Raw genomic sequence first — 23,927 nt, 5'->3', positions numbered from 1 at the left:
GGGAGATAGGTCTAAAGTTTGCTGGAATCGTGGGGTCCAGTGAGGATTTCTTGAGCAGAGGTGTCACTACTGCCTGCTTCCATACCTCCAGAACCACTCCTCCTTCCAAGGATTGGCAGCAAATCTGTTGCAGCCAAGGAAAGGTTTCTTGTCTGAATACTTTCCAAATTCTGTGTGGGAGGGGGTCAAGAGGAGAACCCGGGGGACACACTGTGAGCAAGTTTATTAAAAGAATCCTCCGTGAGAGCTTGAAAGTATTCCAGGGAGGTGTCCACCCGGGGTTCTTCGTCTAGCTTCCGGGGAAGTTTATCCTGGTCACTATTATTGTTGGGATAAAGATCTCCAACAATTTTAGCAATTTTTTCTTCGAAATGGGAGGCAATCTCATCGCAGAGTTTCTGCGATGCAGCCACCTTATTGCTCATACAAGTTGGGCTAGAGAGATCCCTGAAGATGTTAAAGAGATCTTTTGTGCTGTTAGGTGCCTGCAGAAAAGAATTAGCATAGTAGTCTGCTTTTGATTTAGAGATAGACTCCTTATATCTGGCCTGTGCTAATTTCAATTCTTTCTTATCCAGCTCTGAGTAGTTCTTTCTCCATTTTCTCTCAGCCTTCTTGCATGCTGCTCGCAATAGTTTCAGTGCCTCATCATACCAGGGGGCTGAGGCTTTATTCCTATTCTTGAGTCTTTTTAATGGGACCAGCAAGTCCAGAGAGCCGGCTATGTGGTTGCAATATATTTGATAATTTTCCTCTATGGAGATAGAAGGAGCAAAGAGATTTAGGTTTGGAAAGGTCAGGTAAGTCCTGTTTTTTACTAATTTGGCCCACTCTCTTCCCTTTCGGTATGTCAACGATCGGTTGTGATTATCCTCTGACCTGGGTATCGTGATGTTAAAGTGGATTAGATAGTGATCAGTCCAGCTTTGAGGCAGTATATCTGTCACCTCAGTCTCGGTCTGATTAGCGAACAGGAGATCTAGGATATGCCCCCCTTGATGAGTTGGTTCTTGTACCAGTTGTTGTAAGTTGAGATTCACACATGTTTGCCATAAATCTCTCAAATAGTTGCCTAAGTTTCCATTGTCCCATAAGTTAAAATGCCCCAATAGAATCGTTCTAGAGTGGGTTAAGGTCAGATTAGTAATAGTATCCAGAAGTGCTTCATATTGAGTATCTTGTCCTGGGGGTCTATAGCAGACCATTCCTGTGAGAAGCCTGCCTTTAGCCTCCTGCAGGGAAAAACCAAGGAGTTCGATCCCTGTAACATCGTCTACCTGTAGCGGAGCAAAATTCCACTTTTCCTTGAAAATCACTCCAACTCCTCCTCCTCTTCCAACAGCCCTCGGTTTGTGAAAGATTCTATAACCTTCAGGGCAAGCAAAGCCCATTTCCACAGAGGAATCAGAACTAGTCCATGTCTCTGTTAGAAAGAGGACATCCAAATCCATGTCCTCAAACAGGTGAGACACCTCTTGGTTATGTTTTATCAGGGATCTACTATTAATCAGCCCACAATTTAAAGGCTTTTTATCATGACCCGTGACAGGTGGATATTCATGGTGCCCCCTGTCCTCCCTTTTACCTATATTAAGCAGCTGTTCCCTGGAGTATTCGATCTTGTTCTCTATCAGAATGGGCAGCAAAGATCAAAATAACATCAAAATACAATTACTTGGGGGTCTGGTTTAGCGTTAGTCTTCCAGATCATCAGTCCACTTGGCTGCCTTAAAAAAGAGAGCTGGAGCAGTAACGTACAGCCTGACCCGACTCAATTAGTCCCTGAGTAGTCCTTCTGCCGAACCCATACTAAAGGTATTTAAAGCCACTCTTCTCCCCGTCTTAAGTTATGGGCATCAGGCCTTTCCTGGCACATGCTCGGCCAGTCTTGACCACGCCCAGGTTTCCATTTATAAAAAAATCTTTCATCTCCCGAATTACATCCACAGGGCAAGACCACGACTGGAGTTGGGCCTCCAAAGACAATCTATTTTTTGTGAGGCTGATACCCTGAAATATTTTATAAGGTCATTAAAAGCCGCAGACAACACCCTTGAAGCCCGGTTAAAAGAAACTCTTGCCAGCTCTGGGAATCCGTGGAACCGTCAAATTGTAAAAGCTATAAGAACGCTACACATCGACGAATCATTACTAACCACAGACCCTATTCCATACACAGTCTGGAAAAGGGCTATCAACAAGCAGGTTAGACAAATTTCCTACCAGATGGCCATCCAGGTCCTAAATACAACAACTATCCTGCTTCCCGTGAATTACTCCTACCTCCCTGGGGTACCTCAATTTTACCTCCTGGAAAGTCTGAACGCAGTGGCCCGAAGGAATATAATGTTCATGCGTTTCTTAAGTTTGCGCTCCACTGCCTTCAACCGATGGGCTCCATCAAGTGAGGAGGGGGCCTGCAGACTGTGCAACTACAGGTCTGAATCATGGTTGCATCTTCTGTGCTGTTGTCCCACCCTTGGCGCTCCCAGAAGACTTCTTTTAAAACCTTTATATTTAAAAAGGGGCACCAGTACATGTTGGGAGGCATCGGCCCTCTGCTTTACTTCCCTAGATATTCAAGTGCTTGCAAGGGCTGGAAAATGTGATACTCTTGGACAATCTATTTTTACCCCCTCCTGTCTCCGCCCTTCCAGTTCCTCCCCCCAAAAAACTTATCACAGACTTTTTTCGTCCCCTGTCCTAGTATCCCTGTACCAAATTATTTTATCCTCGGCTCTGGAAACCAGTCGTGATTATAATAGTAACTAAAAAACTGCCTCACCAGTAATATGTATATGAACTTAAATGTGATATTTTTTTTGTTTCTGCTTTTAACGTGGTAACCGCGCTATGATGACATTTTACTGCAATGGTTTTAATTAACTGTGCCAATTTAATAAACTAATGTTACATGTTACAAATGTTACACATTTGCAGTGAGCCATTGTTATAAATGTAATGCGCACTAGTGTTTTTTGTATGTTTTGGTAATGGCTAAGACTTACAGACGCTGTGTTTACATTTTGCGGTCTGCTTTTGTTTGTAAAGGGCCGACTGGAGGGGCTCAAAGAGTGCTTTTGTTAAACACCAGGAACACCCCCATAACAGAGATTGTTTCTTATTATGATTAGTCTGATTAACTCCGGTTGTAAAAGCAAAGCCCAGAGGACTTCACATTTGTGACATGGATGGAAGGAAAATGCACAATTAATGGAAGTTCCCAGGCTTCCACCCGTGCAAATGTTGTGTGAATGCAATGTGCCCAGTTAAAATTGTATCTGCACGTGATTATTCATCGAAGAAGATATTGTTATAGATTACATATTTAACAACTGCTGCTGCAAAAATAATTACACCGCTTTTTTGCTGTTACGTCGTTTTGGCAACTTCTGTGGTACGGGCACTTGTAGCAATGTGGAATCTGTAGGGGGCACAAATGAACAAAATCCGGATTCAAGCAAAGAATGCTTTTATCAACACTACATATGGTATGTTTACAATAAACTAATTACTTTCGCGACCTGAAACTCTCCAAGTCCTTAATGCGGTGTACTGTATTGTAACTTTTAAGACTGAGAGGCTTATGTTTAAAAAGTGTGTGTGATGTGCAGTTAGGCATTTTTTCAGTTTCTGATACTCACTCATATTTCATACTCCCTCCCTCCCATGCTCCTTCCTTTCTTATTTCATTCCTTCATCATTAATTTCTTCCTTCCTTAAATATATAAATATGTGCCATATCATAATTTATATATTCTTTATCAATCAAGATGTGTATATTTTCGTATTATGTACATATATAGGATTACTGTGTGTGTAGGTCATTGCATAACTCAGTTTTTCGAATCGGTGTGTATGAATGTATATGCGCATACATTATGTATATTTTATATTTGAAAGATAAGCTTGTGTGTGTGTGTTTACCATTGCCTAATTGATGTAATCTATATCAACCAGTGTACGTGCACATACACAGATGTATACAGACAAGGTGCACACCATAAGTATCCTAAGTATTGCACAGGTCAATAGCAAGGTGACCTCTTCCCAGCCCATCTAACATATCTAAAACTTTAATATGTGGCAATCTGCAAAGGAGTTCAAGCTTCCTCTTTTGTCTCTCCTACAAAAAGTTGGAGGCATAGACAAGACATGCTGTTAAAGGGTTAGCGCACCTAAAAGCTGGCCTTACCCCAGCTAATCGTACGTCATTTTTTAATTAATTTTTAAATAAACATTTGTAAATTCGCCCTAAATGTCTCCCTTTTTCTAAATAATAAACCTGTCCGCTTCGCAGTGTTCTGGTGTTTCTTGGCCCTGAGAATATTTTAATCATACTGTGCTCAACTGATATGTGCACTAAGAGCTGCATAGTTCGGAGCGGTTTTGTATTCTTGGTTATTAATGCTTTTATGTTCCGAACGCATCGCTAGCAGTTTCAAACAACGGTCTTTTAATTATAGTGACCTCTCCCCAGCCCACCTCACATGTTTAATTTATTTTTTGGGAACCCTTGGGTGTTACATTCAAGATAGCTAAGGAGCGCGGGACCGCATTGTACACTTTCAAACTTTCCAATTTAAAACTTTGCACTTTGAAGCGTTGAAAGTTGGAAGCTCTTTGATGTTCATACATGGGACCGGAACACCACTTTAGTGTGTGTCTAAATATTTCACAAACAAATGCCCAAAGGTTGTGTTCATTCCACTTTAGACTATTGCTAAGGGGTGACCTCTCCATATTAATTCCACTGCAGATCACTACTGTAGGGTGACTTCTCCCTAACTCCGCTAACATATTTAAAATCTGCATCTCAAAAATCGTATTATGCTGCAAGGTTCCTCACCTTTGCCTACAGTTTGTTACAAGTGTACACCATAAGAGTCATTCATAATGCATCACCAAATAACACCCTGGCTGGATGCCGGGATTAGTACAGTGGCAGACTTGTTTGGGGACGGGATGCTGCTAGACCACGACACCTTTGTTAACGAAACCGGGGCCCCGGCACATTTATATTTGCTACATGTAGCGCTGCTTCAGTACATAAAAACCCATTGGGCCCCGCAGAGACAGGAACCCCCCACCTATGATCTAGTCAAGATGGTTTATTATATGGGTAGATGGCTGTACACAGGCCTAAGTTCGCATACAAGAATCACCCTGGGCACGTTGCGGACTGCATGGACCGAGGACATAGGCAGGGTCTTAACAGATAAGGAATGGGCCAATGTGCTAGAGCACCCAAGGAAAAGATCGAGGAATGCAAAGTTAAAATGTATTCAGACAATGGTGTTACATCGAGCTTACCTAACTCCGCATAAACTAGATAGAATGTTCCCTCAGACGCACCACTGCTGCCCGAGATGTTTGTTAGAAGGGGCAGACCGAATTCACATGTTGTGGACTTGTCCAAAAGTGCGGGGGTACTGGGACACCGGTAGGAGCATGACAGGGGAAGCTGCACACCATGACATACTGAACACTGTAGAGTAATGTGTTTTGGGCCTGCATAAACAAGTGTCTAAACATAAAGTACAATACCGTTTTATAAACATGGTGCTTATTTTAGCTATTCAGGCCATCACTATGCGATGGAAATCGCGCAAATCTCCGGCCATATTAACCTGGCATGCTGAGCTGCTGCGTTGGGGCAGGGCTGAAAGTGCTGCATTGCGCACAGAGGAACTTGGAGGCCTGCGCAAGACACCAATAGCACTAGTATGGGACGTGATGCTTGAGGCCTTGAAGTCAACTGACATCGCTCAGTAACCTATTTGATTCAAGAACCTGAATGCATGTTAGGACACCCCTCCTTTGCATGTGGAACAGGGAAAATGGTGTTAGCCACGTAAATATGACGTTTATGAGCTGAGCTGCTTAGTATGAAATCTTTAAGACGTTTATGGTGCACATGAGACCGGGGAGTTGAAGGTGGGGGGAGTTACAGGGGGTTTATTGAAATATTGTTAATAAGTACAGTCAAGAACTGAGACTGCTGTAATAACACGGAAGACCAGTGGACATTTGCAAACTCACGAGAATCACTGACATTGTACAAGGAACGGATACATCGAGATGATAAAATGTATACTTATGATACACTGTAATGATTATATATGATACGTAACGTACAGATGTGACATATATGATACAAAAACCAATACAAATGTTTTTAAAAAAAATAATAATGCATCACCAAGGCGTCAAGAACACAGCCCCACCTCAGCACTAGCGCAGCCCCACCACAACACCACTTCCGCTCCAGCACAACCCCACCTCGGTAGCAATTCAACACCACAACAGAACCAGTGCAGTACCACCTCAACATTAGAACACCATCACCTAAGCACCACATCAGCATTAGCACACCAGCACAGCCCCACTTTATCATCAGCACAGCACCATGTTAGCATCAGCACAGCACCACCTCCTCATCAGTTCACCACCACCAGTGCACCAACTCCGCATCAGCACAGCCCCACCTCAGCACCAGCACTACCCCTCCTTAGCACCACTTTAGCATCAGCGCAGCACTACATCATCACCTCCCCACAACTCAGCATCACTCTACTACACCTAAGCACCTAGACAGCACCACCACCTCATCACCACTCAGCACCACCTCAGTATCACTAAGCACCAGTGCAGCACCACCCCATAATTAGCACACACCACTTGAGCACCATCTCAGCAGCAGCACAGCACCCTGTCAGTATCAGCATAACACTACCTCCTCATCACTTCCCCACCACATTTGCACCAACTGCTACACCAAGTATTAGCCCGTAAATGCATTTCATACTCTAATTTCACCTTGCTTGGAGACTTTAATATCCACTTATAATTGGTAAAGGAGCCACTATTGAAATGCATAATAGTCTCTAGCCTCTTTCTATCGAGTGAAAACGACTACAGGGCCTACGAATATTGCTGGTCATAGGATTGACAGTATATTCTCTAATACTACCCTTAAAGGGGAATCCCCTCTGCCAGTGCCTTGGTCAGACCACTTCCTGTTCCTTTCGCTTTGAAGCTGGATGGATTAAATGAGCCCCGCCTTGCTCAGTCGCAGTTTGAAAGTAGATGCTGGAGCATGGCTGATCTGGATGAGTCATGGAGTATTCTTATGAACTATAAACCCAAGATCCAGGATTCCATTAGAGAAGGGGACAGGGCGATCAGCGCCTGGCTTAAAGGGGGGCTGATATTGTTCTCCGACTTCATACTCTAGAAAGAAGACAAAGACGTTTTCAGCTCGCTGGTTTACAAACAAGCTAGCACTGGAAAGAGCTGAATGTCAGAAACTAGAAAGAACGCGGCGGCGGACATATGCTGACTCCGATAAAGCCATTTATAAACGGTTCCTAAAAGATTACCATACGAATATCCAGATAACTCATAGTACTTTTTACTCACATTGCATTAAAGAAGCCAAGAATGATGGGAGGGAGATCTTCAAAATTGTATCTAATTTTACAGATTCTAAAGCTACGTCCCCCCACTAGAACCCAGCCAGTCCCATTGTTTGTGTCTGAGTGACTTTTTTGAGGCGAAAATTATAAGAATCCAGCTGAGCTTGACCGGGGATAACAATACTCTGACTAGTTCAGTGGCTGAAGAACCAGCCGAGATTTTACCACATGCCCCACTGGTTACTTTTTTAGCACCATCAGTGGAGGAGGTAACAGTGGCATTTTCGAACTGCAGGTCAGGGTCCCCAATAGATCCGATACAGCCTATATTTTGTAGGCAGTCTCGGATATTATTGCTCCAGTGTATCAGACACTATTTGCAATTACCCTTGATTCTGGCGTAGTGCCCAATAACTGGAAAAAGGCCAGGGTGATTCCATCATTAAAAAGGCTATTGCTGCCCCTGACTGTTTAGCAAATTATAGGCCAGTCTTGCTGCTGCCAGCAGCTTCTAAGGTATTGGAGAAGGTGGTAAACTGGCAACTTACCATTTTCTTAGCTGAAAACAACTTGCCCCACCTCTCGCAATCAGGGTTTAGAACCGGCCACAGCACCGAGACCACGTTATTTGAGATCTCTTAGTCCATCAAGATCAATTTGGTCTCTGGCTGTAATGTGGTTCTGGTGCTGCTGGACTTGTCAGCAGCTTTTGACACGTTGGATCATCATATTCTGGTGCACAGGTTAAAACATCTGGGAGTGGTGGGCTCTGCCCTGAGTTGGCTGGGCTATTTCCTTAATGGTCGCAAGCAGGTGGTTTGGATGAAACCATATGCCTCAGGAGGTAAAGAGTTGAAATGGGGGTGCCTCAAGACTCCTCCCTTAGTCCTACTCTCTTTAATATGTATAGGTTTCCCTTGGAGCAGCTGGTGGAATCCTATAACATCAAGATCATCTCTTATGCGGATGATACTCCACCCCTGCTCACATATGAGTGGGAGCCCGAGAGGGCGAAGATTGCTTTTGCTAACTGTATGGTAGCACTGTTAAACTGGTTGAGGGCTAACAAATTGCAATACAACCCGGATAAGTTGGAGGTCTTATTATTCAGACGAAATCCCCTTCCCAGTTGGGTGGGGGCCTGGCCTGAAAGTGCACCCCTTGACGCCCCCACCAACAGCTGTGGCAAAAGAATTGGGTGTAATGTTCGACACCCAGATTGCACTCCGTGCACAGGTGTCAACGGTGGAGAAATCCTGTTTCTGGATCCTTTGCATGTTGAGGAAAAGTCAGTCTGCCTTGGCTGCCAGTTCGTCAGCAAATTGGGTATGAAGCTCTGTCCATAACTCATCAAGCCCTCCACAATATGGTCCCTAGGTACTTAAGGGACTGCATCAAGGCTTACTGCCCAGGGAGACTGCTGTGTTCAAGCTCAACTGGATTTATCGCCTCACCGCACTTTTGGAAACTGGGTATGGGAGGCGCTTCTTTCACGGTTATAGCAGCAAATCTGTGGAACAAACTCCCTGATTACTTTTAGACCAATACCTGAAGAAACTACATTGAAAAGGGAATCGAAGATCTTTTTGTTCAGAGGTTATCAGGGATTTAGGGCTTAGATCCCTAGATCTTTTTCTTTGGGGCATACCTAGTAGCGCTGGGACACTCTCTGTGAGTAGCTGTGCGCTTTATAAATGGACAATTCAATTCAAATCAGCACTAGTGCAGCCCCACCCTTAGCATCAACACAGCCCCACTTTAGCATCAGCACAACCCTGCCTCAACAGCAATTCAGCACCAACGCAGCGACACATCAGCAAAACAACTCTGCATCACCGCACACAACACCTAAGCACCAGCACAGCACCATCCCCTCAGTATCACTAAGCATTATAGCTTAAAAACATTACCAAAGCCAATAGCTCTGGCTAAACACTTATACGGTCACAAAGGTGAGTCCTATTGGCTATGCCAGTGCTTGTTTGTAGTGGTTAACAGTAATATTTGATGATATGGAGGATCATTTAGGAGATGGGTTAAAGATGTGCCTCTAGGGGCGTTGTTTTGTGATGGTCGTAATATTTGTGTTATTTTACAGCAAGCTGTTTGGGGGAAGACGTATTATTATATCTTAAAATACTAGTGCATAATATTTTTCTATTTTGGGTTTACTTCGGGTATGTCTGTCAGAGGCTACTCTCCACACAACAAAGGGCTAAGTAAATTCCGGAGGTTTATGCTGTCTGCATTCAAACATGCTTTCGTATATAATACATGAGCTCCAACTCTTGTTTGAGCCACTGGTGCTACAATGCCTGCTCGGGAAAAAGCTTCTGTGACGAGATGTAAACATGCCACACAAGGACAGTCGAGGCATTGCCCTTTAAGGGAGCAGTGGGTGGAGCCCTATGAAACCACTCCTCTCCACTCCCGACCAGTGCGAATGTACGGTGTGGGCGGAGCGTGTTCAAGATGGGCATTCGAGCCAGTGGGCGTGTCATTCCCTCCATTTCCTTTACGGACATTTTCCACGACACCAATCGATTGCTTCGGCTTAGCGGGGCCTGCTCTAACCAATGGAAAACGCCATAACCAAGATCCTCCCATAGAGCGAACGTGGGTTGGGTGTACGGAGCGAGGCGATGTTGAGTGGCAGTAGCTACAACCAACGCTAATGCATGTGTCATTTGGGCACAGGGCCCCCCTGGAGGAGGAGGGAGAGGCGGGATTTCCCGGGTGACAGTGAAGCGGGCGAGAGACGGTTACTCCATCTTCGCTGTGCGGTACTGCGCCCCCAACCTACTGTGTGAGGAGGCAGGCTCTGTGCAGGGCTGGTGGGCTGCGAGGGGACAGCGGCAGCAGCTCCAGGGCTGTCAGTCTCTGGCATGGGGAGACCAGCAGGAGGTGACTGCAGGGTCTGAGGTGAGTGCTTCTGTCCTGTTGTGGAGGTTGCGAGACACATCTTGGTAACTGGGTTTTGTGTATTCGATTCTGGCGCACAGGACTCGTGCCTGCTGCTTGATCCGTTGGGGCGCCACTTTGTCAGTGCTCTTGCTGGGTTTGGGGGGCCGGGCTCGAGCCGTTATTGTGCAGCTGCGAGGGATCGCTGAAGGGGTGGATTCACGCAGAAATATGGGCGTTACTTCTTCAGTGGGTGGATCTTTGTCACTGTTGTGTTCAATATGAGGTGGCGGAGCTATACTATCTGGTGGGCGGAGACTAAGGGGAGGCAAGGCTAGGGGGTTTGTCATTAGGCAGGGAATGGGCGGGGGAAAGCCGTCCCATGGATAGACATTAGCGAAGTGGGTGGGATTTGGTCTGGTTTTACCAATAGTAAAGAGGTTGGATTAAGCGATCGTGAGCAAGCCCGGGGAGGAGCTACGGTGGGGGAGGAACCCGTTGCTTCCGGGGGTTTGGCCCATGTCAGATGAAGGGGGCGCGGTTGTGTTGCATAGGCGTAGCTTCCTGGTGTAGGCGTGGTGTTTTCTGAATTGTTAAAGCGTACTTGAGCAAGCAAGCGCTCGTGTTTCCGAGGGCGTGTTTTGTTAACTATGACCCGCCTTTCCTATATGCTAGGCGTAGGCTAAGTGTATTCGACCCACAAGGGGCTGAATTGCACTTGGAAGGGTAGGGAGTGGTGTTTGTGGCTGGTCTTTGGTGCAAGTGTTTTCGAAGATGAAATAAGTTTAAGGATTACAGTATAGTTAGCGACCAGGGTAAAGCCACTGGTCGAGTCGGCTAGATTGGAAGCCGGTTGCAGGGAAGTTTCCAGGTCAGTGTCGGAAGAGCTGAAGACATTCATCATTAGATGTTTGTTTATATCTCATTCAATTCATGTATGTTGGTTAACGGTAAGTGTAGTATTACCAGTTCGACCGTACGGTTGCTTCCCTTACTTTAGATCGGAGTACTTGTCTGGATGCGTAATGGGATCCTTTATAGGTTCGTGGTCGTGTTTATAATAGGTGCCAATGGACGAGGGAACCAGGATCCCTTTTGTGATTTCTAGAGATGGGTTGCACTTGAAATGGCATGAAGGAAATACTTGAGTATGTACCTTCTATACTCTTCCCCTGATTGACATCTAGGTGCTATTATGTTCTTTACCTCCCGCTTATTTGCATCTCTTCTTGAAGCTTTTTTTGACGTGTGCAGTGTTCATACAATGTTTTAGTTTCGCCATGGAAACTAACTGGTACTGTGGTGCATTGCCCAGCTCTATTATTTTGAGAGTGAGTTCTTCTTAAGTTTTGTTTATTCATTACTGGTCAATAGGATGGGGAGCAAATGCACTTAGTGTTTGTTGGTTTAATACCTGACGATATGGTTCACATAAACTTTGTGTTACATTTATTAAATATACCTGTTTTAATTACAAAAGAGTTTTTGTTAGAATGCATACCGCTACCACATGTTAGTTTCTTAAAGGGGCAACTAGGGACAGCATGTTTCACGTTTAGTTTTCCTGCCATCTTTAAGTGTCAGGTTTTCACAATGGGGGATGCGGGCTCCACCTGCACATTATCTTTTGCAGCGGTCCGTCTGCCACAGAAAACTTCCTGCACATTGGGCTCGTTATTTTTTCCCTATTTCAGGAACATACATCTTTTTAGGTCTCGCCTGACCCAGCGCATGCGCTGGTCTGGCGAGACATTTTGTGAGGGCTCCAAAAAGTGCTACCAGGCCAGCCTAGAGCTACAGTGCATGTGCGCGGGCACGCGAGCCGCGCTTGACCGAGGTTACTTTCACGACCGCACTGCCGTTTTGATGTTTGATCGCGATCACTTTCGCGGCCGCAGGGCCGCTTGGCATAGCCAAAAGGTCTCGCTTTTGGGATCTTATAAGTATTTAGTTATGCAACTGTTGCATGGCTAAACACTTATAAGGTCCCAAAGGCGAGACCTATTGGCTATGCCAATGCTTGTTTGGAATGTGTTCCTATATCGGATATACGTGTAGAGAGGGTTGTAACACTACAGTAGCCTCCTTGGCAATAATTTTGGACTAAAATGATTTTGCTACCCAAGTTCTTTTTGTCAAAATGATCTCTACCTGGCATGTACGGACCCATTAGTGCTGTATAAGGTCTTTGGCTAGGAAGGCAGGGTTGAGGGCAGCTGCTAGTCCATATTCATGCCCACTAGGTTTTAAGTCTTTCAGCCACAAAACTGTGTGAAGCTGATGTACAATATACAAAGTAGTAATACACATATAGGGAGTGTTATAAGTGACAATATATGAACATAAAGGTGAAGAATATATTCTTCCAACAAAATTACATTCCCTCCCAAATCTCATTTCTACCTTTCACAAGCCATGGTAGTTGTTAAAGTTGAATTGACAAGCTAGCGTTGGTGATTAGGTGAAGGTAGTGCCTTAACCGTGATATCTGATATCTTTAGATTTTGTGTTGCTGTATTCATAGCTTGTCTTCTTTATATTTTTGTTAACACAGCCATTAGAAAATTAAACACTTGCATAAACCCCACAGGGAAACATCGCAGACTCAAACTTTTATATTCCTTTTTTGTTACTTGCTTCGTTTTTCTACAGTGAATTTTGTCCTCCTTGAGCTCACTGAAGTTGCTTAGTGTGGTGCGAATGAATGTCAAGTTTATTTTGTAACGAGATGGGACTTGTAAACTTACAGTTAATTGTCACATAACAGATTGCATGATGGAGAGGAAAATCCTTTACTGCTACACCAAATCGGTTCACTTTACATTTTTGGTTCTCCTAAATGAGGCACAGGTGAGGAGAAGCATAAATGTTTTTTATGGTCTTTGAAATGTGTAAGAAAAAAGAGGTTGGTTGATGCCTCGTGATAAGATCAGTTGGAGAATGAACACGAGGTGACCAAAGAACTGTTGGTAAATTTGCCTCAAAAGGGAGTCTCTGATCATTCTGTAGATTTGCATAATGTAGAGTAATTTTTGACTAAATTACATACAGAAAGTCACGATGTAGATCAAGAAATCTGGTTAACGAAACAAGTGAATAGACATGAAAAAGATGGCTTTTTATATAACGAAGAAGCTTGCGGGAGGAGAGTTCTCAATCGGCAAGCTGTGCTCAAAGAGCTGCTTACTGTTCTGTGTGATGTGCGCACATGGAGGCGGTGTGTGAAGCCTAAACACTCTGTGTCATGTTGTCGAGGGGAGTCAATGTCCATCGCAGAGTGCTCATGCGGTGTGGATTGAGGTATAATGTATAGGGGGTGCGCTGCACAGCAGTACATTGGATATAAACCACGAATCCCAGGAATCTGAAATCTTTAATGTTCCAGAGAGTTGCTGGCTATGTTGGGGAACTCTACTGATAAGACAGTTATCCTATGGGATTCATTTAGCTGCCAAAACCTCATAAAAACCTAAAAGGATATCAAAATGATCAGAATGTTTTTTCCAATACAAATTTCATTTCCAAAATAAAGCAGAAGACACATATAGTTCCCCTCTGAAATGCTTTGAATCCAATCATATGTAGCAAACAATTAGGTGAGTCATAATAGTGCAGGCGATGCAGTCCTCCAATGATGATTCTATTTACATCATATAGGGTTGTCCTTGTTATTTACACACTGTGGTGGATAACTGGACATAGCTTGCCTCATGGTTGACCGTGTCCTTGCTAGGCAATTATGCTGTAGTGTTGCTGACGCCAGGACTTGCGACTACAACCTGAATTTCTATTTGCAGAGGTCAGTTACCTGTTGAGAATCGTTTGTACAAACGAGTGGACTACAAAGAAGTATCCTGAAACTCTATTGTTGATGAAAGCAAACTTTGTACTTTAACTAATTTTGAACTATTGAAACTAGAGTTTAATTCAATACATTGTTACAGTGAGCACACACGTCTGGTTGCTGAAGGAAACTATCTTGAATCAATTTGAACACTTCGAAACTATACTAAACAATTGTACTTCATACCCTCATTGGGCTCAGATATCTAAGTCCATAATTCAAATTTCATTTTTAGCAGGCAATGCACATCAATTCAATTTCATGAATGCATATCATCTTTTATTCTTCCATGTTTACATTCTCACAATTGGTTGTAGCCAACATATCAATATTTCAAAATCTAGCTTGACAATTAAAAACAATATCTGCATTAAAACAATATCTTTTTGACATCTGTGTTTTCATTTATTATATACTTTGAAAATCATTCATGTTGCCTTTTATTAGTATAGTCATGCATACGTTCCTACCTTACATTTTCCATATAACTCTCCCTTCATCTGTGTTCTATTATGTCGCCGGTAATGTTTTCATTTGTACTTCCTTCATTTATATTGATTTGCTTTATATCAACATGGTTCAAATATTTATCTAATACACTTACTACAACTGTGGTGGGTGCCTGTTATTGTAATGTTTACAGTGCACTAGTAATTCTCTCTCCCGTAGGTTTCTAAGACGTTTTGCTTACTAATCTACATAGTGCTTCCTCAGGTTACTCCGAGCGAGAAACGCAGGAGAAGTCAAGGGTATGAGAATTACTCCTGAAGGCTGATGTTATATGCGGGAATAGGCCGCAGGCCCCGCTAGCTGGTTCAATTGTGTGCGCGCCATTAGTGGTGTAAGATGCCCTTTCATTATTCTCCGAGAGCGTAATGTCGGAGGTTACATAGGAGCACTTGTGCCCTGATAATTTATCACCAATAGGACTTATGTTTTTGACAAATCTCCCACCTGATTATTGAGGCTTTATAGGTTTAAGGAGGAAGATGACTCCAATCTCAAAATTTGGTGAAGCATCTTTAGCCCCTTTGGGCATTTGGCAATTATTCGCCTGTAATAGAAAGTACAGGTTACTGAATATCGACATGGCTAGCTGCCTCTTCATTCTTTCAGAAGGCAGTACACAACTGTTCCATTGTCCTGATGAAGACCCCACGGTGATGTTTTGTATATACACATGTTAATAGGGGTTTGAAACGTCGACGTTCTAAACAAGCCTTGTTGCCCAACTAGTCCTTTTATACTGAAAATGAATTATAGGTCATTCTAGGGCTTCTCACTGTTAATACAACGCTATACAATGAATTTTTGGTCTGTTATATTTGTTATGTATAGTTTGTATTGTTGATACATGTATAAAAACCACTTCAGTCACTTTTTCTTTTGTCACCATTGTAAAAAAATACTTTTGTTTGTTGTGTATATTGGGTATGCGTCATGTTCTGTACTACTCAGTCACTAAAAAAATGTGATTTTCTTTTTCAATATATTAACACTATTCAATTCAGTTGTGTGTTTCTTGGTTTATACAATCAGTGTTGTGAATCATTGGATCATTAATTGTAGTCCTACCACTGTGAGGACTAAGTAAGATATATATTGATTCTTATCGTGTCAGAACCACTGCTCGTATAACATACTAATCTACATATGTCACAAATATCCAGTTCATTCCTTCTTGTGTTATATTTGTTACATATGTATCACTCATTCTACTGGTTTGGACTGCTGCGTTTTGCTAATTCCTCATCATGTTCTGAAGGGTAAGAAAACATGGCCATATGGAAAGTCATATTGAAATCTTCAATATTTCAAATTTTTTGGGAAAAGACCAATGTATTTTGTTGTCGCGACTCATTTGTAATTATGCCCTACCTCCATTCTAGATTATCCCTCTTTCCCTTTATTGGTACATACCATTCCCACAGTAATTACATTTTAGTGACTTTAGAAACTATATATATATATATAATGTTCACAATTTCATAAGTAAGCTTACATGGTTCAAGTAGAGACTACATTCATCTTCACCAGAGAGCGTGTAATGATCGCACTTAAGGTAGTTATCAAAAACATAGAAACGTTAATGCTTATAAACATGTATAACTCCGGAGATAATTGTTTGTGTGCTCAGTTTTCAGGAATTTCTAGTTTAATTTTGAAATTCAGAGAGTTGATTACACAGAGGAGTTCAGGCACATCTTTTAATAGTTGTACCTATATTTAAGTCTCTGAAGGGTAGCCCACTTAAGATATCTTTGTACAACAAGAACTCACTATCTTCCGCGCACCCTAATGACTTGGCCATGTGACAAGACAAAAGTGATGTAGTATTGTATCTCTGTTCGCTCTCTTATCCCATTCCGCCCTTTCTGCTTCTATCACTTGCCATCATATTTTTGTATTTGTGATCAGTGGTAGAGGTGGTGAGATGTTGATTTAGGCATTGCTCCTATTGGGTCCTCTGCATACAATGATTGGTAGCAATCTGACAGTTGTCCCCCCCCCCCCCCCATCCTTTAGAGTTGTTGCTGACCCACCTGTTAGCCTCCGATCTTCTTCTGGAAGCCTCCTTCAAGCAGCAGAGCACTTGCCAGAGAAGCAGTGCATCTATGCTCTGACAACCATGGCTTCCACCTCAAAGCCAAATCTGGCCAAAGAGTCACAGCTTCTGAGATCCAGATGAAGCCATGCACTCTATTTCTTAGCTCAAGCCCTTGGGTTATAAATATTGGTCTCTAAAATGCAGAACTCACTTTATTGTGACAATGGCTGTTTTTCTCAGTGGAAATACTTTCTCTCAATATGGACAAGCTTGCAAAATCGTAAAACATGTGTCTAAAAGAGGTTGTGGTTGTGGATTGCCTATTTGTCCGCTAGACCACTGCCAAAAGTGCTAGGCATTGGCTTTAACTCTGCCAGAAGCTTGATTGGTGTTCTTCGTTGTTTCTAGACTAAGCCCATGAGATGTATATGTTTTTGCTCCACCTGGGGACCGATTTCTAATTAGTAACTGTTCTGGCATAAGCCTCTCATATTAAAACCATTTATTGGCAAGTGGTTGGTCGATAGGAAGTTATTTGGGGTAAGTGGGTTCAAAAAGTTTAATTTGGCATTCGTTTGACTTCGACTCCTGTGGTCAGTTAAGGAAACCATGGTCGGATGCTCTGCTTTAAAACTGTTTCTTTCCGCTAATCGTACTGCGGTTATAAAGGTGATGTTGCCCTAAGTCATGTATTTGCTGAATGATCTGTGTAGAAATTCCAGGGAACATATTTTGAAAGATTTTTTTTTTTTTTTTTTTTTTAAACCTTTATTTAGCACTGTGTACAAGACAAATACGGGCCTACAACCATCCGGCCGGCCTCGACACTTCTGAAGCTTGATAGCAAAGTATATGTCCACTCGGTGGCACGGCAGCACATAAAAGCATACGACCTAAGTTACAATAAATCCACGTGCACCGAGTGGCAGGAGACAGCAAGGTTAATTTTAAAAATTTTTATGTAAGGAGATACAGAAACTAGAACGGATCAGTGTACAGAACAGACGATCATATGATAAATGGGTAACAGCCAACAGGAGAGTCAACTAACAGTGAACACATCTAAAATGGGGGCACGAAACTATAATACCAGGATATAGATACGCAGCGAGGTGTGCCTCCCAGCCGCTACCCTCCTAACAGCAGTCCCCCCCACTGACCCTAGAAAAAGACATAAGAAAAGGACGGAAAAAGGAAAAAGAAGGCCCATAGAAATAAAAAAAAATGTGCCGAAGAAGACCCCCCACCCTACACGCATGCCGAGGCTATGGCCTACCCCCCCCTAGCTACGTGTCTGTCGCCCCATAGGAACCCGAAATGTAGAATTAAGAAAAGAAGAAAGGAAAAAGAACCATAGAAAAGGAAGAGTGCACTACCCTATTACTCCCAGGAAAAGGAGAGCGGGGAGGAGCCCACCCCACTGCCGAACTCCCGGACTCCCGCGCCGCCCATACCTCCTGCGCCATGTACAGCACAGTATCAAAAGACCCACGTAAACCCGGTGGTCTCGAATCAATACCCCCCAGCACTTCAGTACGTCACAAGTCTGCCCCCCGGCAGAAGAAGGAAACAGGGGGCGAAATCACAGCGACATGTAGCAAAAGACAGGTCATTAAAAACTACTCAGCCAATATAGCAAAACGTGTATCAGTCCAGGTCTCCGTCCGCCGATCCAACCAAAGCGACAACGAGCCCGCCATCACCCCTGTCCGGACCGGCAGATGTAGTTCAGGCCCGTCCATTGCTGCGAGTCACCTTCAGCCAGGACAAAGAGACAAGATGGCCGCTCTCGAGGAAAGGGGACAATAAAGCCGTATCGTACCTCAGGGTCCCAAACGCAGCAGTAACATGCCACAGAAGCTCCAGCGATAGGTGCCTTCAGGGTAACATCTGGCAAGGGAAGTGAAAGGCTAGGTCTCAACAGGTAGTTCGTAGGCAGAGTCACAGCGTTCAAAATGGAGGGTGTCCCTGCAACTGTATCCGTGTCGATGGGTTGACGCGTTACATTGTAGCCAGGAGGACTCCGCGCCACTGCCCCTCCGCTCTGCAACATTGTTTCACCTCCAGGAGAAAACATGGGCGGCGGGGGATCCTCCAGCCGGGAACGTCCCGTTGCGAACAGTGCCTCATCGATTCTCCGGGTCAGCGCCCAGCAAGTACTCCGCATCGCCACTTTTAACGCCACGAGGGCGGCCAATACATCCCCACAGGTCGGGTCTCTCTGTACCATGCATCGGTCCGCCCTATCCCGCTGCTCCTCCGATGCGGCAATCAGCTCCGGGGCACATGGGCGCGCAGACCCTGCGAGTCCAGGGTCAGCCAGCGTCTCAGCAAGAAGAACAGGCGCCATCGTCATCTCCACTGCAGGCACTTAGTAGCGGGACAAAAGTGACCATGTATACCGGAGATCCGAGGATGTAGACACCGGAAAAACTTCGTGCTCCACTCGGGAACTGCACAGGGCGAGAGCGCCCCTCGGTTGCCGTGAGGACCGGCCGTTCGCCGCAGGAAGACACTTCAAAATGGAGTCCGCTCGCTGTTCTTCAGGGTGGCTGAGGAGAGCTAGTATTAGGGGGCTCCAACGTCGTCCACACCACTGCCAGCGCGGGGGGGAGTCCGACCCGGACGTAAGGGTCCGACTCCAGTCGCACGGCCAGCGTCGTCACCCCCGCGACCACCCGCAGTAATCCAGCTCAGCACCCCGTCCACATCCCTCGGCGTCCAGCGGCGGCCATACACGCAGGGACCAGGGGGAGCGCCGGAGGTCGAAGCAAACACAGAGTCTGCTACCAAACCCGCCGACAAAGGTGTCAGGAGAACGCCAGTCACTTCAGTGCCGGTAATCCGCGGCGGTAGAGCGGCGCAGGTCAGGAGAATTGATCAGGATTATCAAAGGAAGCCGGACGGTCCACGGAGCCGGGAGCTCAAGCGTCCGTCCCGTCGGCCATCTTGGCTCCTCCCTGTATTTTGAAAGATTTAATCAGCTCCTCACTAACCTTTTATTGGAATATGCACAAGGCAAACATTTCACTGAACTGTTTCAAGCACCATCTTCCAAATTAGGTTTTGGTCCTTCATGCCCAATCAGTTGCTTTAAGAGGTCCATTCTCATATAGGCAAGCTTTTGTATTTTTAAAATCTCTATACAGAGGGCTAGTAGGCCATGTAAAGCTAGAATCTAATTTCAAAGATAGTGAGTCAAAATGCATCAGCCAGTGTCTCTGGGTACCCCCACCACAGCAGGTTTGTGGTCATAGTTGATTTCCTCAAGGGAATATTTTGTTTTCCTATGTGGACAAGCATGCAAAATATTGAAACTATTGCCTAAAAGATGCACTGTTCCAGTGGCCTTCATTACCACCACCACCATGACTTTGAACTCAGATCAGTCCCTGTGCTATTATATGTGGGTCAAGTCTCTAACGTTAGGTCAGCCTTTCATGCCAACCCTCTGCCTTAGACCTTCTCTCCTGAGGTGCCACTCTGTAAAGAGGAGGTGCTTGGAGTGAAGAACAAACTAGCCTTTACTATTTTACCAGAGTTGAAGAAGTTCTAATGACTTCCCACAGGATCAGCCACACTATTCATTATCATCTTAAGATGCATGTACCTCTGAAAAGGAGTGAGTGCGTTAAAAAAAAAAAAAAATTATGGTCCAATCACCTACATTACATTGATGAATGGGTTCTCTCTGCGGGTTGCAGCAGTTGTTCTACAGTTTGTCCATCTGCGTGCAGGGCACATCTACCCCAGTCAGGGTTTCAATAACTTTTGGAAGTGACGCCTCTTCTGTTTTGGCACAAGAAAGCCTGTCCTGCTGTCTGAAATGGGGAAACTGTCCAGGACGACGACAGTCTGTTTTCTGAAGACAGAAGTGGCTCAGCACACAACTTAAATGCAAATATAACGGACAAAATTATTCGTCATAGTCAATGAACAAACAAATGAGTAGTGTATCCCCAAAGATTCACGATAAACTTCGAAGTCTTGAAGGTGAGTTTCTCTTTATTTGGTAATTCAGATTTTTCATTTAAAATTACAGCATAGAGTGGAGGAGCCAAGATGGCGACCGGAGCAGTCGCTTGAGCGCCCGGCTCCGTCGGCCCTTGGCCTCGGACTATCATCCTGATTCCTATCCTTGCCGATTTTCGAGGTGCAACGCGTGCGACGACGCGCTGACCGCGCCGCCGCTTTCCCGAAGTCTTAGCCCGCCCGGATGCCGGAGTTTTTGGTGCCTTTGTTCCCCGCCCTGGACCCTTGCTCTACTGTGGCCTCGGCCGACCCCCTGGAATCGTTGCAGTCACCGGACCCGCTGGTGCAAATCTGAGCCCGAGGTCCCGATCCCGCCTCACGCCACGCACGGTCGCCAGAAGAGCCGGGAGAGAGACGCCCGGACACCTCCTGTACCCTGCATCTGATGGGCTGGAGCCAGAGGGTAAGCCCCGGTGTGGCGGGTCTCCTACCCCGCTCTGTGGATCACGCTGTAGAAGGCTGCAGACCCCCTTCTTCTATGGTCTAGTCGGCTGCAAAGAGAGCCTGAGGGAGGGGAAGAGACTGCTGGCTTTCACCTGTTGCGGCGCAGACCTGTTGGGAATTGCCTCCTTGTCACGATCCCCCCCCTGGCCACGGTACCGTTCAACGGTAAAACATGGCGCTGATTGCCTGCTCGCTGCGGGGGGGTGATGCTCCGGTCTCGCCCGCTGCCCGCTTCGCCCTCCCTCTACCAGACTCCAGCTCCCCAGTGCCGTCCCGGATTGCTGCCGTTGGGGGGGCGCAGCTTCCGCTGACATACGGCTCCGTTCTGGCTGCCCTGCGGGACTTTCGTCTGCAATTGTGTGTCGGCTTGCAAACGCTGAGTGAGCGGTTCGACTCTACACTGTCTGCTGCGGGCCGTGAGCGCCCCGTTTGTGATCAACAAGACGTGAGTCTGCCAGTGCTGTGGTCCTCCTGCGGGGAAGCAACGACTGGGTATAACGGTGCTACACTGGTGTCTGCATTTGGCTTTTCCTGCGCTCAGGATCAATCGCTCTCCTGCTCAATGGCAGATACTTTGTTTCCCCGGTCATTGCCGCCTGCTTTGTTGTTGCCTGCCTCACCGTGCCTGCAGGAGTTTCCAGCTGAACTACACCTGGCGACCTCGAGGAACTGTTCACGGTGGCCTACGACTCCTTTTATGTGGAACTCATGTACTTTACAAGCCAGGTCTGGATTTTATATGGTGTGCAAGGGGACCTCAATAGATGATCGGCGGCCATTTTGTGACTCTACTTCTCCATCTTCTCCCAAGTGGCCATATTGTCTTTGTCTGTGCGGGATGCGGGGCATTCACGAGGGGGCGGGTCTAATCGTACGCCCGCGATCGGGCCAGGGCTAGATTACTTTCTATCATCATGGCTTCACGGCCGGGCTGGACTGGGACTGGAATTGTCTACTTATGTTGCGCGCACTCGTCGCGATCTGTCTGCCTTCATTTCCGTGGTGTTACATGCTATCTTCCCACGACCGCCTTTGGGTGTAGTGGGGTTTCAGTGTGTGGAGGCTTGGTTGGCCGGTGGTGTCGGGCGCTCCTGAGGATACGTGGGCTCCTCCCCGCCTCCTTTCTTCTTTCTTCTCTTAGTTTCTTTACTCTATTCCTACTTTCTCTCTCGTCTATATTTCGGGTTCATTGGGCGACAGGCACTATGCTGGGGGGGGGGTAGGCCATAGCCTCCGCATTGGTGTAGGGTGGGGGGGTAATTTACTGTTTCTTTTTTAGTTCTATGGGCCTCTTTCTTTCATGTCTCTGCGCTATACTTGTTTCGATTCGGGGTCCGGGTGTGGGGTGGATTGAGTGGGGGCGGCTTTTAGGGGGTGCGTATTTACTACTGTGATGATCCTGTTATCTAATTGCATCGCCTTACTGTATGATATTTTCTATGGCGGTTTTAATGATGCTGCTGCTCTCCAGTGTATGAAGCCGACTTGCGGACTCGAATCTCCTTGTTTCTATCCTTTACTGACTTTTTTCCCGATAAAATTTTTTTTGAAAACCTTAAAATTAACCTTCACTTCTCCTTCCCCCGGTGTCAAGGCTCCCTCCAGTGTATGAATCCTGAATCGTTGCTAATCTTGACCTTGACGCACAGGGGATGTATTGTTTGTCTCTGTGCTCAACCGTATTGTGGCCGGCCTGATGGTTGTAGGCCCGTATTTGTTCTTTTACTATGCACAAATAAAGGTTTTTAAAAAAAAAAAAAAAAAAAAAAAAAAAATTACAGCATACAATTCATAGCCAGTTCATAGCCGACGCGTTTCGTCCCAACGGGACTTCTTCAAGGCTATAAAAATACATATATAAAACATACATTATTATATACAATTAAAATTATCAAAAATGATAAAGAAGAACAGAAGAGACTGTTATTACTTCAAGACCTGAGGTATAGTCTTAACACAATTATTATACCCAATATAACCTGTGAATCTAAGCAGACTGGGGGATACAGCCTAATGTGAATTGGAATTACGCAATATTTTTGAAGCAATATATTTGAACAGTTTAAAACATTTATTTTACAAACAATTATTTACAGCAATTTTTGAAGGCATTTTTTAGGTTCTGACAGGATGTCCCTAATCTTTTTAAGTAAAACAAGCAAAGTATATTTATATTCATTATTGACCTGCTAGTTTTAATTTGTATTCATTTTTAATTTGATTCAAATTGGTCAATTTGATATTATAGGCCAATTATAGGCCAAAGTTCTATTGGTGAAGCTTATTTCAGTTAATCCTATATAGTAATAACCAACATAAAAAAATGAACCTATTGTTTAATCAATTAAATTACAATTTTTTACATACCTTGCGAACAGTAATTTTAGTAAAATCCACACAAATTAGAGTGTTCCATTTTCTCTTATTCTGTAATTATACTGTCAGATGTATAAGATCTACAAAGAGCAGAGATTTGCGACAAATTATACGTCAGAATCACAAACAATTCACGAAGAGTTATTGTCTTGACTAAAAAAACATACCAATTACTCGGCTTGTATCTAAGTCAAACAATTAGTTCGTATTCTGACAATGTCAAAAAGACTTATCAACATATTAAACTTGTAAATTAAACAGTCAGCATCATTTACTCAGAACACGAACTTTATATACATGTGGTACAAGGAACATACCTCAATATTGGCCTAGACCCAGTGTCGGTATGGAGTGAAATGTAATA

At 44.7% G+C, this 23,927-nt stretch overlaps 1 protein-coding gene across 7 annotated transcripts in view; it reads left to right on the top strand.

The window, feature by feature from the left end:
* Positions 1 to 23,927, top strand: part of SIN3A (SIN3 transcription regulator family member A) — an 822,316-nt gene that overhangs the window by 31,228 nt on the left and 767,161 nt on the right. The window contains exon 1 of one of the 7 annotated variants that reach the window (XM_085643839.1): positions 9,987 to 10,340. The exons of 5 other annotated variants lie outside the window; for them this stretch is intronic. The gene's annotated coding sequence lies outside the window, so the exon portion shown is untranslated. Of the gene's footprint in view, positions 1 to 9,986; positions 10,341 to 23,927 lie in introns of those variants that run through there. One more of the 7 variants, XM_085643843.1, reaches the window with a different exon arrangement.

The sequence above is a fragment of the Triturus cristatus genome, chromosome 3_1 (genome assembly GCF_964204655.1).
Source record: "Triturus cristatus chromosome 3_1, aTriCri1.1, whole genome shotgun sequence".
Taxonomy (NCBI): Eukaryota; Metazoa; Chordata; class Amphibia; order Caudata; family Salamandridae; genus Triturus; species Triturus cristatus.
Note: the sequence above shows the minus strand (reverse complement) of the source record. Positions and strands in the feature narration are given on the sequence as shown.